This window comes from Triticum urartu, chromosome 7 (genome assembly GCF_003073215.2).
Source record: "Triticum urartu cultivar G1812 chromosome 7, Tu2.1, whole genome shotgun sequence".
Classification (NCBI taxonomy): Eukaryota; Viridiplantae; Streptophyta; class Magnoliopsida; order Poales; family Poaceae; genus Triticum; species Triticum urartu.
This window is the reverse complement of record NC_053028.1, coordinates 719,382,736-719,400,849: the sequence shown is the minus strand read 5'-3', so window position 1 is coordinate 719,400,849 and position 18,114 is coordinate 719,382,736.

Genomic DNA, 18,114 nt, shown 5'->3' with positions numbered 1-18,114 from the left:
TCCTCGCCTCTTCCAGTGCCCCGCCGCCGCCGCGCCTTCTCCCCTCGCCTCTTCCAGTGCCCTGCCATGCCGCTGCACCCCCGGAGCAGGTCCGGCTACCGCGACGTCCGCCCGCCCCTCTGGCGTGTATTACTCGGAGATCCACTCCGGCGATACACGTCTCAGGCTCGGCATGTTCGAGACTGCCCACTAGGCCGCCCGCGCGTACGATGCGGCGGCGTGGCGCCCCGAGCGGCCTTGGTCACAGATGAACTTCACCGATGTGCGGATGCGCGAGCAGGCGCAGGAGCTCGCGCCTCCCCCGTGACTTATCAACGACGAGGATCGCCGCCTCCAATGGACGTAGCGCCGCCTCCTCATCGCCAAGGCGGACGAGCATGCCATGGCGGTGTAGCGCGAGCGCTTCCCGCAGGATGTCACCGCCGAGAACGAGTTCTGCGCGCAAAGGAGGACGGAGCAAGCTGTGCGTCTGGCGGACAAGCATATGCGCGGAAGTAACATGCAGAAGCCCAGATCAAGCTAGGACCTACATCGACCTGGGACAATGAAGATCCTCGGTGGCTCTATGCATTTACGTCGTCGGACTACACCATTGAGGAGGACGAGGAGTAGTTTTATTTAGTATCGTTTTATTTATTTTTATTAGCATCGTATGAACTGGCTTGTGGTTTGGGGAACTACGCTATGAAATTTAAAGTTCTAAACTATGTGTTGTTTCATATATTTTTTCGTATGTATTGTTTCAAAAAAATTCCAAACGCGCGCTGGGTTTTACCGCGCCTGGTGAAGCGCTATAGTGGAGCGCTAAATTTTGCAGCGCCTTATAAAGCAACCACCCTCCTATAGCAACCACCCTCCTACGCGCGGTAAAATGTTATTTCAACGCTGCCAAAAAAACTTAGCGGTGCCGCGCTACCGCGCACCTGTTGGAGATGCTCTAAGCCTGGAGGTAGAGGGGCGGTCCTCTTCCTCTCGCCCGTCTGCGTGCTCCGGCAATAGCTTGCGGATGCGCTTGCCCCGCTTGAGCCCAAGCCAGACTTGAACAATTTCTTCATGTGCTCCAAGGATGTCGTATACGAGCTCAGAGTGCCTGCTGTGACTCGTGACCCTTAGCATCAACGGCTCGCCTCATACATCTCCGCAGTAGTCTGGGCGCTCACCTTGCACATGAGAGAGAGATATTAGGAAGAAGATAATGTGTGCCATGGTCGTTGCCTCGTTGGTGAGAAAAATGTCTAATCCAGGTCGGGATTGTCTTTTCCCACTTCGACAAACATGTCCAGAATGGTGTAGGGTCGGGGATTAACGAGGATCGATAAGGTTAGGGTGCTGATTTCTAGGATTAATAGTTCAAGGTTTGAATCAAACTTAGACTACGAGTTTAAGGTTTATTTCTGACTTTTTCCAAACAAAAAAGATCACATAACAGCCCGCTCCCACGTATCTCCACAAAGCACCAATCTTGGCTTGTTCCCTGATCGGCCAGTCGTTGACACGAACGAGCCCATAGATAAAAGGCGGGTGCTAGGCGTCATCCCGCTGTAGGGGCTAAAAAAATCATCCGTCTCTACAGCCGCTCGATGCGGCCGTGCATGACCATCTGATAATCCCGTTCTTTCACTAGTAGAAAACAGGACTTTGGTTCAGGCCGGGTCAGCCTATTAGTCCCGGTTCAGTCCAGAACCGGGACCAATGGGGGCATTGGACCCGGTTCGCGAGCCCAGGGGGCCGGCCGGGCCACGTGGGCCATTGGTCCCGGTTCATCTGGACCTTTTGGTCCCGGTTAGTGGGACGAACCGGGACCAATGGGCCTCGCTCCTGGCCCATCATCATTGGTCCCGGTTGGTGGCTTGAGCCGGGACCAAAGGCTCCCCTTTAGTCCCGGTTCATGCCACCAACCGGGACCAATGAGGTGCCTATATATACCCCCTCGCGCAAGAGCAGAGCACACTGCTCTGTTTTTTTCTGGCCGAGGGGAAGAGGGTTTGGTGGTGCTCTAGCTCACCTCCTATGCACACAAGGTGTTTGATGGAATGCCCGAGCTCGACCTCCAAGCTCCATTTTCCATAATATTTGTCTAGGTTTATCCTTTCTCCTCTCCAAGCTCGACCTCCAAACTCCATTTTCCATAATATTTGTCTAGGTTTAGCGGTCCGTCACGCCCCGTCCCCGTCTTCACCGCCGTCCACTACAAGAAATATGTCAACTTATGACCTTCTGTCAGTGACCCTCGAAGAATTGGTCATAAATTTATGACCATTTTAGACCAATTGGTCAAAAGCTGTTCAGGGGCTCCAAACCCTAAACCATTGCGACCATTTTGGTCAGAAAGGTCGTAATTTCCTTACACGAAATGGTCACAAAGCAAACAGTGCTAGTCCGCTGCCTTATTTCTAGTTGTTAATGACCAATATAGATGGTCATAGCCTTGTAGATTGTGGTGGGTTGTGATGACTAGGCGCCATCTCATCAGTTTTCCTATGTGTCATGTCCATGTGGCAGTTTTTGCGCTAGGTTGTGAAGCAACCTATATTTCTATCATTCCCAAAATTCCCAAAAAAATCTCATAAATTCTTTGGGGCATATCTTCATCAAATATGTAAAAATCCTTCCTTGCCTAGTTCAAAACTAATTCAACAATGTTCATTTTCCTATTCTGTTCACAACAACACTTTATGAAGGAAGTGCTATTTATATATTCTTGATTGCCCTCGGAATTTTTGGGCACTCTTTCCTATCCAAATCATTACCGCATGACAAAATTCAGCTCCATTTGCCTAGCAAATCTTCCTTGGCAAATTTTTAAAGTTTTTGTCCACCTAGAAGCATTGTGAAGGAAGTACCTTTTTTATATCTCTAAATGACATGAAATGTATACAGTTCCTTATGCCCAAATTATCACCCTCCTCCAAATTGCAGCTCAGTCAAATCATCTATGTGAGCCCAGGTTCAATTTATATTTTATGGCCAAATTGGCACGTTGCAAAGCAAGTGTTATATAGACCCCTCCTATTACCCTCAAACTTTTCGGGCACTCTTCCATACCCAAATCATTGCCACATGGTAATATTCAGCTCAATTTTCCTAGTAAATCTTTCTCGGGAAATTTCCAAAGTTTCTACCTCGAGAGAAGCTTTGTGGAGTAAGTACTAGCTAGGCTTACCCAAATGATCTGAAAATTGACCAGCGCATGACCATACCAAAGTAACTTACCTACACCAATTTTGAGCTCATTTCATTCATCCAATCTCTCTCACTAGTTTTCCCAACTTTCTTTCCATAGAAGAGCATTGTAAAGGAACTACTACTTTGGCATGTCCAAATGGTATCAATTTTCTACAATGCTTTCCTATGCCCAAATAACCATCCTCCACAAAATTTCAGCTCACTCCATTCATTATTTTGAGCCCAGCTTCAACATTCATATTTTTGTCCAGCGTGGTACTTTGCAAAGCAAGTACCACCTAGGATCCTCCTTTTGAGCTCAAAATTTGTGAAGACATTCTCCTTAGTAGATGATCATCCTCAGCCAAAACTTACGCCCATTGGCCATGTGCATTTCCCGTACCATAAATCAAACACTTGGCTGCTAATTCATGTTTGAGCATCGATCGGTCTCCTCGTGAGAATCTTATGTTGTAATTTTCTTCCTAGCACCAACCTGGGGAGTGCCCAACCCACTAGACATGCCTAGGCCGCCCGAACACATGGCAACATTACGGTCACGCGGTGACCACGCGACGGGCATGCGAGTTTACGTGCTCTAGAGTTGGGGCCCTCGGCCACCGCCCAAACCTCGACGTATCGCCACCAAACCATGTATTTATGATTAAATAGGTCCTTATGTAACTAGAAATAATTTTTGGAAAAAATAAATAGCAAACTATGAGGCAGCTGCAGTTCAAATTTGACCCGCTTCCACCTGAATCGGCGGAAATTTGTCTTTTTCACGAGAGGTGGATCAAATTTTTTTACACCCAACCATTTTGTCAATTGTGCATTAAATATGGTCTAGTATTTTATAAAAATAATTTGGTCTAATTTTGCAACAATTATTTGGTAGTTCCTTCACAAAAAACCTCCTTTCGGGCACTCGAAAAATGGAAAATGGTTTTTTCGTCCAACGAAAATGAAAACTTCCTTAGGCAACATTGTTTGCCATTCCAATATGCACCCTTGTGCACAATATGAGATCATTTGAACAAACTATGCCATGAATGTGGCCATAAGATTGATCATTTGACTTGAAAGCCATTGTTCTCCACACGTGATAGCTCGTTTCTGAGAACACTTTTTTAAAATAATTTCCATATTACAAGTTTGTTATTTTTCCTGGGAATTTGGCCACAAATAATGACACAATGCGAAGGTTTCCCAATTTTTTGATTTTTTTGAATTTTTTATGCAAGTTTCAAAATGCGGTCAAAACGGCGAGAATGACCGTTCCTAGCTAGTGGTTGAATCTTGGGATTTTTTTGATGTTTCTCTGATTAAATAGGTACTTATGTAACTAGAAATGATTTTTGGAAAAAATAAATAGCAAACTATGAGGCAGCTGCAGTTCAAATTTGACCCGCTTCCAGCTGAATCGACGGAAATTGTCTTTTTCACGAGAGGAGGATCAAAACTTTTTGCACCCAACCATTTTGTCAATTGTGCATTAAATATGTCCTAATATTTTATAAAAATGATTTGGTCCAATTTTGCAACAAATATATGGTAGGTCCTTCACAAAAAAACCTCATTTCGGGCACTCGGAAAATGGAAAATGTATTTTCCGTGCAAAGAAAATGAAAACTCCCTTAGGCAACATTGTTTGGAATTCCAAGATGCACGATTGTGCACAATATGAGATCATTTGAACAAACTATGCCATGAATGTGACCATGAGATTGAGCGTTTGGGTTGAAATCCATGAATCTTCACATATGATAGCTCATTTATGAGAACACTTTTCTAAAATAATTACCATATTACAAGTTTATTATTTTTCCTGGTAACTTGGTCACATATAATGACGCAATGCGAAGGTTTTCCAATTTTCTGATTTTTTTTGAATTTTTTATGACTGTTTCAAAATGCGGTCTATGTTGGAAATATGCCCTAGAGGCAATAATAAATTGATTATTATTATATTTCCTTGTTCATGATAATCATTTATTATCCATGCTAGAATTGTATTGATAGGAAACTCAGATACATGTGTGGATACATAGACAACACCATGTCCCTAGTAAGCCTCTAGTTGACTAGCTCGTTGATCAATAGATGGTTACGGTTTCCTGACCATGGACATTGGATGTCGTTGATAACGGGATCACATCATTAGGAGAATGATGTGATGGACAAGACCCAATCCTAAGCCTAGCACAAAGATCATGTAGTTCGTATGCTAAAGCTTTTCTAATGTCAAGTATCATTTCCTTAGACCATGAGATTGTGCAACTCCCGGATACCGTAGGAGTGCTTTGGGTGTGCCAAACGTCACAACGTAACTGGGTGGATATAAAGGTACACTACGGGTATCTCCGAAAGTGTCTGTTGGGTTGGCACGAATCGAGACTGGGATTTGGCACTCCGTGTGACGGAGAGGTATCTTTGGGCCCACTCGGTAGGACATCATCATAATGTGCACAATGTGATCAAGGAGTTGATCACGGGATGATGTGTTACGGAACGAGTAAAGAGACTTGCTGGTAACGAGATTGAACAAGGTATCGGGATACCGACGATCGAATCTCGAGCAAGTATCGTACCGATAGACAAAGGGAATTGTATACGGGATTGATTAAGTCCTTGACATCGTGGTTCATCCGATGAGATCATCGTGGAGCATGTGGGAGCCAACATGGGTATCCAGATCCCGCTGTTGGTTATTGACCGGAGAACGCCTCGGTCATGTCTGCATGGTTCCCGAACCCGTAGGGTCTACACACTTAAGGTTTGATGACGCTAGGGTTATAAAGGAAGTTTGTATGTGGTAACCGAATGTTGTTCGGGGTCCCGGATGAGATCCCGGACATCACGAGGAGTTCCGGAATGGTCCGGAGGTAAAGATTTATATATGGGAAGTCCTGTTTTGGTCACCGGAAAAGTTTCGGGGTTTATCGGTAACGTACCGGGACCACCGGGAGGGTCCCGGGGGTCCACCAAGTGGGGCCACCAGGCCCGGAGGGCTTCATGGGCCAAGTGTGGAAGGGGACCAGCCCCAGGTGGGCTGGTGCGCCCCCCCACAAGGGCCCAAAGGGCAAGGGAGAGGAGAAGGGGGCAAACCCTAGGGCAGATGGGCCCTAAGGCCCATGCTGGTGCGCCTCCCTCTCCCCCTCCCCCTTGGCTGCCCCCCTTAGATGGGATCTAGGCTTTCCGCCACCCCTAGGGGTGGAAACCCTAAAGGGGGCGCAGCCCCTCCCCTTCCCCTATATATAGTTGAGGTTTGGGCTGCTCATAACACGCGATTTGATCTCTCTCATTGGTGCAGCCCTCCCTCTCTTTCTCCTCATATCCCGTAGTGCTTGGCGAAGCCCTGCAGGATTGCCACACTCCTCCACCACCACCACGCCGTTGTGCTGCTGCTGGATGGAGTCTTCCTCAACCTCTCCCTCTCTCCTTGCTAGATCAAGGCGTGGGAGACATCGTCGGGCTGTACGTGTGTTGAACACGGAGGTGCCGTCCGTTCGGCACTAGGATCATCGGTGATTTGAATCACGACGAGTACGACTCCTTCAACCCCGTTCTCTTGAACGCTTCCGCTTAGCGATCTACAAGGGTATGTAGATGCACTCTCCTTCCCCTCGTTGCTGGTCTCTCCATAGATAGATCTTGGTGACACGTAGGAAAATTTTGAATTTCTGTTACGTTCCCCAACAGTGGTATCAGAGCTAGGTCTATTGCGTAGATTCTATGCATGAGTAGAACACAAAGTAGTTGCGGGCGTTGATTTTGTTCAATATGCTTACCGTTACTAGTCCAATCTTGATTCGGCGGCATTGTGGGATGAAGCGGCCCGGACCGACCTTACACGTACTCTTACGTGAGACTGGTTCCACCGACTGACATGCACTAGTTGCATAAGGTGGCTAGCGGGTGTCTGTCTCTCCCACTTTAGTCGGATCGGATTTGATGAACAGGGTCCTTATGAAGGGTAAATAGCAATTGGCATATCACGTTGTGGTCTTTGCGTAGGTAAGAAACGTTCTTGCTAGAAACCCATAGCAGCCACATAAAACATGCAACAACAATTAGAGGACGTCTAACTTGTTTTTGCAGGGTATGCTATGTGATGTGATATGGCCAAAGGATGTGATGAATGATATATGTGATGTATGAGATGATCATGTTCTTGTAATAGGAATCACGACTTGCATGTCGATGAGTATGACAACCGGCAGGAGCCATAGGAGTTGTCTTAATTTATTTATGACCTGCGTGTCAACATAAACGTCATGTAATTACTTTACTTTATTGCTAACCGTTAGCTGTAGTAGTAGAAGTAATAGTTGGCGAGACAACTTCAAGAAGACACGATGATGGAGATCATGATGATGGAGATCATGGTGTCATGCCGGTGACAAGATGATCATGGAGCCCCAAGATGGAGATCAAAGGAGCTATATGATATTGGCCATATCATGTCACTATTATTTGATTGCATGTGATGTTTATCATGTTTATACATCTTATTTGCTTAGAACGACGGTAGTAAATAAGATGATCCCTCATTAAAATTTCAAGAAAGTGTTCCCCCTAACTGTGCACCGTTGCGACAGTTCATTGTTTCGAAGCACCACGTGATGATCGGGTGTGATAGATTCTAACATTCACATACAACGGGTGTAAAGACAGATTTACACACGCGAAACACTTAGGTTGACTTGACGAGCCTAGCATGTACAGACATGGCCTCGGAACACAAGAGACCGAAAGGTCGAGCATGAGTCGTATGGTAGATACAATCAACATGAAGATGTTCACCGATGATGACTAGTCCGTCTCACGTGATGATCGGACACGGCCTAGTTGACTCGGATCATGTAATCACCTAGATGACTAGAGGGATGTCTATCTGAGTGGGAGTTCATAAGATGAACTTGATTATCCTGAACATAGTCAAAAGGTCTTCGCAAATTATGTCGTAGCTCGCGCTTCAGTTCTACTGTTTAGATATGTTCCTAGAGAAAAATTAGTTGAAAGTTGATAGTAGCAATTATGCGGACTAGGTCCGTAAAACTGAGGATTGTCCTCATTGCTTCATAGAAGGCTTATGTCCTTAATGCACCGCTCAGTGTGCTGAACCTCGAACGTCGTCTGTGGATGTTGCGAACATCTGACATGCATATTTTGATAACTACGTGATAGTTCAGTTAAACGGTTTAAGTTGAGGCACCGAAGACGTTTTGAAACGTTGTGAAACATATGAGATGTTTCGAGGGCTGAAATTGGGATTTCAGGCTCGTGCCCACGTCAAGAGGTATAAGATCTCCGACGATTTTCTTAGCCTGCAAACTAAGGGAGAAAAGCTCAATTGTTGAGCTTGTGCTCAGATTGTCTAAGTACAACAATCGCTTGAATCAAGTGGAGTTGATCTTCCAGATGAAATAGTGATAGTTCTCCGAAGTCATTACCACCAAGCTGCTAGAGCTTCGTGATGAACTATAACATATCAAGGACATATATGATGATCTTTGAGATATTCGCGATGTTTGACACCACAAAAGTAGAAATCAAGAAGGAGCATCAATTGTTGATGGTTGGCGAAACCACTAGTTTCAAGAAGGGCAAGGGCAAGAAGGGATACTTCATGAAACGGCAAATCAGCTGCTGCTCTAGTGAAGAAACCCAAGGTTGAACCCAAACCCGAGACTAAGTGCTTCTGTAATAAGGGGAACAGCCACTGGAGCAGAATTACCCTAGATACTTGGTAGATTAGAAGGCTGGCAAGGTCGATAGAAGTATATTGGATATACATTGTGTTGATGTGTACTTTACTAGTACTCCTAGTAGCACCAGGGTATTAGATACCGGTTCGGTTGCTAAGTGTTAGTAACTCGAAATAAAAGCTACGGAATAAACGGAGACTAGCTAAAGGTGAGCTGACGATATGTGTTGGAAGTGTTTCCAATATTGATATGATCAAGCATCGCACGCTCCCTCTACCATCGAGATTGGTGTTTGCGTTGAGCATAGACATGATTGGATTATGTCTATCGCGATACGGTTATTCATTTAAGGAGAATAATGGTTACTCTGTTTATTTGAATAATACCTTCAATGGTCTTGCACCTAAAATGAATGGTTTATTAAATCTCGATCGTAGTGATACACATGTTCATGCCAAAAGATATAGGATAGTAATGATAGTTCCACCTACTTGTGGCACTGCTACTTAAGTCATATCGGTATAAAACGCATGAAGAAGCTCCATGTTGATGGATCTTTGGGCTCACTCGTTTTGAAAAGTTTGAGACATCGAACCATGTCTATTGGTGTATATGCATGAAGAAACTCCATGCAAATGGACCGTTTGGACTCACTTGATTTTGAATCACTTGAGACATGCAAATCATACCACATGGGCAAGATGACTGAAAGCCTCGTTTTCAGTAAAATGGAACTAGAAAGCAACTTGCTGGAAGTAATACATTTTGATGTGTGCAGTCCAATGAGTGCTGAGGCGTGTAGTGGATATCGTTATGTTCTTACTTCACAGATGATTTGAGTAGATGTTGAGTATATTTACTTGATGAATCACGGGTCTGAATTATTGAAAGGTTCAAGTAATTTCAGGGTGAAGTTGAAAGATCGTCGTGACAAGAGGATAAAATATCTATGATATGATCATAGAGATGAATATCTGAATTATGAGTTCGGCACAGAATTAAGACATTGTGGAAATTGTTTCACAACTAATACAGCTTGGAACACCATAGTGTGATGGTGTGTCCGAACATCATAACTGCACCCTATTGGATATGATGCATACCATGATGTCTCTTATCGAATTACCACAATAGTTTATGGGTTAGGCATTAGAGACAACCACATCCACTTTAAAAGGGGCACCACGTAATTCCGATGAGATGACACCGTATGAACTATGGTTTAGAGAAACCTAAGCTGTCATTTCTTAAAAGTTTGGGGCTGCGATGCTTATGTGGAAAAGTTTCAGGCTGATAAGCTCGAACCCAAAGCGGATAAATGCATCTTCATAGGATACCCAAAACAGTTTGGTATACCTCCTGTCTCAGATCCGAAAGCAATAAGGATTGTTTCTAGAATCGGGTCCTTTCTCGAGGAAAAGTTTCTCTCGAAAGAATTGAGTGGGAGGATGGTGGAGACTTGATGAGGTTATTGAACCGTCTCTTCAACTAGTGTGTGACAGGGCACAGGGAGTTGTTCCTGTGGCACCTACACCAATTGAAGTGGAAGCTTATGATAGTGATCATGAAACTTCAGATCAAGTCACTACCAAACCTCGTGGGATGACAAGGATGCGTACTACTTCAGAGTGGTACGTAATCCTGTCTTGGAAGTCATGTTGCTAGACAACAATGAACCTACGAGCTATGGAGAAGCGATGGTGGGCCCGGATTCCGATAAATGAACCTACGAGGTATGATTTGCATGTCTCAAGTGATTCAAAATCAAGTGAGTCCAAACGGTCCATTTGCATGGAGTCTCTTCATGCATATACACCAATAGACATGGTTCGCATGTCTCAAACTTTTCAAAACGAGTGAGCCCAAAGATCCATCAACATGGAGCTTCTTCATGCGTTTTATACCGATATGACTTAAGTGGCAGTGCCACAAGTAGGTGGAACTATCATTACTATCCTATATCTTTTGGCATGAACATGTGTATCACTACGATCGAGATTTAATAAACCATTCATTTTAGGTGCAAGACCATTGAAGGTATTATTCAAATAAACAGAGTAACCATTATTCTCCTTAAATGAATAACCGTATCGCGATAGACATAATCCAATCATGTCTATGCTCAACGCAAACACCAATCTCGATGGTAGAGGGAGCGTGCGATGCTTGATCATATCAACATTGGAAACACTTCCAACACATATCGTCAGCTCACCTTTAGCTAGTCTCCGTTTATTCCGTAGCTTTTATTTCGAGTTACTAACACTTAGCAACCGAACCGGTATCTAATACCCTGGTGCTACTAGGAGTACTAGTAAAGTACACATCAACACAATGTATATCCAATATACTTCTATCGACCTTGCCAGCCTTCTAATCTACCAAGTATCTAGGGTAATTCTGCTCCAGTGGTTGTACCCCTTATTACAAAAGCACTTAGTCTCGGGTTTGGGTTCAACCTTGGGTTTCTTCACTAGAGCAGCAGCTGATTTGCCGTTTCATGAAGTATCCCTTCTTGCCCTTGCCCTTCTTGAAACTAGTGGTTTCGCCAACCATCAACAATTGATGCTCCTTCTTGATTTCTACTTTTGTGGTGTCAAACATCACGAATATCTCAAAGATCATCATATATGTCCTTGATATGTTATAGTTCATCACGAAGCTCTAGCAGCTTGGTGATAATGACTTCGGAGAAACATCATTATCTCATCTGGAAGATCAACTCCCACTTGATTCAAATGATTGTTGTACTCAGACAATCTGATCACAGGCTCAACAATTGAGCTTTTCTCCTTAGTTTGTAGGCTAAGAAAATTGTCAGAGGTCTTATACGTCTTGACGTGGGCACGTGCCTGAAATCCCAATTTCAGCCCTCGAAACGTCTCATATGTTTCGCGACGTTTCAAAAAAGTCTTCAGTGCCTCAACTCTAAACCGTTTAACTGAACTATCACGTAGTTATCAAAACGTGTATGTCAGATGTTCGCAACATCCACAGACGACGTTCGAGGTTCAGCACACTGAGCGGTGCATTAAGGACATAAGCCTTCTATGAAGCAAGGAGGACAATCCTCAGTTTATAGACCTAGTCCGCATAATTGCTACTATCAACATTCAACTAAATTTTCTCTAGGAACATATCTAAACAGTAGAACTGAAGCGTGTGCTACGACACAATTTGTGAAGACCTTCTGACTATGTTCAGGATAATTAAGTTCATCTTATGAACTCCCACTCAGATAGACATCCCTCTAGTCATCTAAGTGATTACATGATCCGAGTCAACTAGGCCGTGTCCGATCATCACGTGAGACGGACTAGTCAACATCGGTGAACATCTTCATGTTGATTGTATCTACCATACGACTCATGCTCGACCTTTCGGTCTTCTGTGTTCCGAGGCCATGTCTATACATGCTAGGCTCGTCAAGTTAACCTAAGTGTTTGCATGTGTAAATCTGTCTTACACCCGTTGTATTTGAACGTTGGAATCTTTCACACCCGATCATCACGTGGTGCTTAGAAACGAACGAACTGTCGCAACGGTGCACAGTTAGGGAGAACACTTTCTTGAAATTTTAATGAGGGATCATATTATTTACTACCGTCGTTCTAAGCAAATAAGATGTATAAACATGATAAACATCACATGCAATCAAATAGTGACATGATATGGCCAATATCACTTTGCTCCTTTTGACCTCCATCTTTGGGGCTCCATGATCATCATCGTCACCGGCATGACACCATGATCTCCATCATCATGATCTCCATCATCGTGTCTTCATGAAGTTGTCTCGCCAACTATTACTTCTACTTCTACAGCTAACAGTTAGCAATAAAGTAAAGTAATTACATGACGTTTATGTTGACACGCAGGTCATAAATAAATTAGGACAACTCCTATGTCTCCTGCCGTTTGTCATACTCATCGACATGCAAGTCGTGATTCCTATTACAAGAACATGATCATCTCATACATCACATATATCATTCATCACATCCTTTGGCCATATCACATCACATAGCATACCTACAAAAACAAGTTAGACGTCCTCTAATTGTTGTTTGCATGTTTTACGTGGCTGCTATGGGTTTCTAGCAAGAACGTTTCTTACCTACGCAAAGACCACAACGTGATATGCCAATTGCTATTTACCCTTCATAAGGACCCTTTCCATCGAATCCGATCCGACTAAAGTGGGAGAGACAGACACCCGCTAGCCACCTTATGCAACTAGTGCATGTCAGTCGGTGGAACCAGTCTCACGTAAGAGTACGTGTAAGGTCGGTCCGGGCCGCTTCATCCCACGATGCCGCCGAATCAAGATAAGACTAGTAACGGCAAGCAAATTGTCAATATCTACGCCCACAACTACTTTGTGTTCTACTCGTGCATAGAAATTACGCATAGACCTAGCTCATGATGCCACTGTTGGGCAACGTAGCAGAAATTCAAAATTTTCCTACGTGTCACCAAGATCTATCTATGGAGAGACCAGCAACGAGGGGAAGGAGAGTGCATCTACATACCCTTGTAGATCGCTAAGCGGAAGCGTTCAAGAGAACGGGGTTGATGGAGTCGTACTCGTCGTGATCCAAATCACCGATGATCCTAGCGCCGAACGGACAGCACCTCCGCGTTCAACACACGTATGGAGCAGCGACGTCTCCTCCTTTTTGATCCAGCAAGGGGGAAGGAGAGGTTAATGGAGATCCAGCAGCACGACGGCGTGGTGGTGGAAGTAGTGGGATTCCAACAGGGCTTCGCCAAGCGCTGCGGGAGGAGGGACATGTGTCACGGGAGGGAGAGGGAGGCGCCAGGGCTTAGATGGGGCTGCCCTCCCTTTCCCCCACTATATATAGGGCCAAGGGAGAGGGGGGGTGCAGCCTTGGCCCTTCCTCCAAGGAAGGGTGCGGCTAGGGAGGAGTCCCTCCTCCCCAACGCACCTAGGAGGTGCCTTCCCCCTTTAGGACTCTTCCTTTCCTTATCTCTTGGCGCATGGGCCTCTTGGGGCTGGTGCCCCCATATAGGCCAAGGTGCACACCCCTACAGCCCATGTGCCCCCCCGGGGCAGGTGGCCCCACCCGGTGGACCCCCGGGACCCTTCCGGTGGTCCCGGTACAATATCGGTGACCCCGAAACTTGTCCCGATGGCCGAAATAGCACTTTCTATATATAATTCTTTGCCTCCGGACCATTCCGGAACTCCTCGTGACGTCCGGGATCTCATCCGGGACTCCGAACAACATTCGGGTTACCGCATACTAATATCTCTATAACCCTAGCGTCACCGAACCTTAAGTGTGTAGACCCTACGGGTTCGGGAGACATGCAGACATGACCGAGACATTCTCCGGTCAATAACCAACAGCGGGATCTGGATACCCATGTTGGCTCCCACATGCTCCACGATGATCTCATCGGATGAACCACGATGTCAAGGACTTAATCAATCCCGTATACAATTCCCTTTGTCTATCGGTACAATACTTGCCCGAGATTCGATCGTCGGTATCCCGATACCTTGTTCAATCTCGTTACCGGCAAGTCTCTTTACTCGTTCCGTAACACATCATCCCGTGATCAACTCCTTGATCACATTGTGCACATTATGATGATGTCCTACCGAGTGGGCCCAGAGATACCTCTCCGTCACACGGAGTGACAAATCCCAGTCTCGATTCGTGCCAACCCAATAGACACTTTCGGAGATACCCATAGTGTACCTTTATAGCCACCCAGTTACGTTGTGACGTTTGGCACACCCAAAGCACTCCTACGGTATCTGGGAGTTGCACAATCTCATGGTCTAAGGAAATGATACTTGACATTAGAAAAGCTTTAGCATACGAAATACACGATCTAGTGCTATGCTTAGGATTGGGTCTTGTCCATCACATCATTCTCCTAATGATGTGATCCCGTTATCAACGACATCCAATGTCCATGGTCAGGAAACCGTAACCATCTATTGATCAACGAGCTAGTCAACTAGAGGCTTACTAGGGACATGGTGTTGTCTATGTATCCACACATGTATCTGAGTTTCCTATCAATACAATTCTAGCATGGATAATAAACGATTATCATGCACAAGGAAATATAATAATAATCAATTTATTATAGCCTCTAGGGCATATTTCCAACAGTTGATAACGGGATCACATCATTAGGAGAATGATGTGATGGACAAGACCCAATCCTAAGCCTAGCACAAAGATCATGTAGTTCGTATGCTAAAGCTTTTCTAATGTCAAGTATCATTTCCTTAGACCATGAGATTGTGCAACTCCCGGATACCGTAGGAGTGCTTTGGGTGTGCCAAACGTCACAACGTAACTGGGTGGCTATAAAGGTACACTACGGGTGGCTATAAAGGTACACTACGGGTATCCGAACCCGTAGGGTCTACACACTTAAGGTTCGATGATGCTAGGGTTATAAAGGAAGTTTGTATGTGGTAACCGAATGTTGTTCGGGGTCCCGGATGAGATCCCGGACATCACGAGGAGTTCCGGAATGGTCCGGAGGTAAAGATTTATATATGGGAAGTCCTGTTTTGGTCACCGGAAAAGTTTTGGGGTTTATCGGTAACGTACCGGGACCACCGGGAGGGTCCCGGGGGTCCACCAAGTGGGGCCACCAGCCCCGGAGGGCTTCATGGGCCAAGTGTGGAAGGGGACCAGCCCCAGGTGGGCTGGTGCTCCCCCCCACAAGGGCCCAAGGGGCAAGGGAGAGGAGAAGGGGGCAAACCCTAGGGCAGATGGGCCCTAAGGCCCATCTTGGTGCGCCTCCCTCTCCCCCTCCCCCTTGGCTGCCCCCCTTAGATGGGATCTAGGCTGGCCGCCACCCCTAGGGGTGGAAACCCTAAAGGGGGCGCAGCCCCTCCCCTTCCCCTATATATAGTTGAGGTTTGGGCTGCTCATAACACGCGATTTGATCTCTCTCGTTGGTGCAGTCCTCCCTCTCTTTCTCCTCATATCCCGTAGTGCTTGGCGAAGCCCTGCAGAATTGCCACACTCCTCCACCACCACCACACCGTTGTGCTGCTGCTGGATGGAGTCTTCCTCAACCTCTCCCTCTCTCCTTGCTGGATCAAGGCGTGGGAGACATCGTCGGGCTGTACGTGTGTTGAACGCGGAGGTGCCGTCCGTTCGGCACTAGGATCATCGGTGATTTGAATCACGACGAGTACGACTCCTTCAACCCCATTCTCTTGAACGCTTCCGCTTAGCGATCTACAAGGGTTTGTAGATGCACTCTCCTTCCCCTCGTTGCTGGTCTCTCCATAGATAGATCTTGGTGATACGTAGGAAAATTTTGAATTTCTGCTACGTTCCCCAACAGTCAAAACGGCGGGCTTGACCGTTCCTAGCTAGTGGTTGAATCTTGAATTTTTTTTGATATTTCTCCGATTAAATATATACTTATGTACCTAGAAATGATTTTTGGAAAAAATAAAGAGCAAACTACGAGGCAGCTACAGTTCAAATTTGACCCGCTTCCAACTGAATCGGCGGGAATTTATCTTTTTCACCAGAGGTGGATCAAAACTTTTGGCACCCAATCATTTTGTCAATTGTGCATTAAATATGTCCTCATATTTTATAAAAATGATTTGGTACAATTTTGCAGCAAATATATGGTAGGTCCTTCACAAAAAACCCTCATTTCGGGCACTCGAAAAATGGAAAATGAATTTTCTGTGCAAAGAAAATTAAAACTCCCTTTGGCAACATTGTTTGTAATTCCAATATGCACCCTTGTGCACAATATGAGATCATTTGAACAAACTATGCCATGAATGTGACCATGAGATTGAGCGTTTGGGTTGAAATCCATGAATCTTCACACATGATAGCTCATTTATGAGAACACTTTTATAAAATAATTTTTGTATTACAAGTTTATTATTTTTCCTGGAAACTTGGTCATATATAATGACACAATGCGAAGGTTTTCCAATTTTTTGATTTTTTTTGAATTTGTTATGCCCGTTTCAAGATGCGGTCAAAACGGCGGGAATGACCGTTCCTAGCTAGTGGTTGAATCTTGGAAAACTTTTGGTGTTTATCTGATTAAATAGATACTTATGTACCTAGAAAGGATTTTTGGAAAAAATAAAGCACAAACTATGAGGCAGCTACAGTTCAAATTTGACCCGCTTCCACCGGAATTGGCAGAAATTTGTCTTTTTCAGGAGAGGTGCATCAAAACTCTTGACACCCAACCATTTGGTCAATTTTACATTAAATATGGCCTAATACTTTATAAAAATTATTTGGTCCAATTTCACAACAAATATATGATAGGTTCTTCACAAAAAAACTCATTTTGGGCACTCAAAAAATGATTAAAAATAGATAGAAAGATCAGAAATACATACAAATTGGTGCTCATCCATAAAATGTGGTCTAACTTGAGTGATAATTTGTGTGATGCCCTTTTGCAAAATAGTTTTGATAGTACTTAGAAACTATTTTAAATCACTGTTTTTTTGAACCAATCAAAACTCTTCCCACGGATCGATGACATGGCGCCCATCCATCCATCCATCCGTCCCACATCCATCCATCCATCTATCTACAGAAAAAAGAAAAAGAGATAACCCCCCGCACCCCAAACCCTAGATCAGATCCATCCATCCCCTGCTCCCAATCTCCTCGCCGCCGCCGCCACCTCCTCCCCGTACCCCCCCCCCCCCGATCCAGTCCTCTCCCACCCACCCCTGACCTCGCCGTCCTCCCTCCCCTCCCCGCATCTCCCAGCCACCTCTTCGCCCGAGGAGATCGAGCGAGCGCCCGAGCGTGCCCGTCCTCGCAGCCTCCTCCCATGATTCCCCGCACCCGAGCCCCACGAGAGGAGCTCCTCCTGTGATTTTGCATGCCGCCGCCGGCGACCACCAGCCACAGCTTGCCGGAGCCAGCAGATGAGTGCCACCCTTCTTCTCTGTTCTCTTCTTCCCGTGATCTACTTCCTATTCTCAATGGTTGTTCAAATTTATGGTTTGCTGTGTTCAAATATCTGTTGCCTTGTAGCCTTGTTAGAACCTGTATAGTCTGTGCTCATCGATTCAAACTGCTACTCAAATTTGTTTCCAAATCCGCCATGTCATTTCGCATGATTTGTTCAACTATTCTTCTTCTGTTAATACTTATCCTAGAATCTATCGCCTTGCACCACATTAACATCTCCTTTGTTTGAATGAATTGCAGGAGAAGGCTCCCTAATTGCC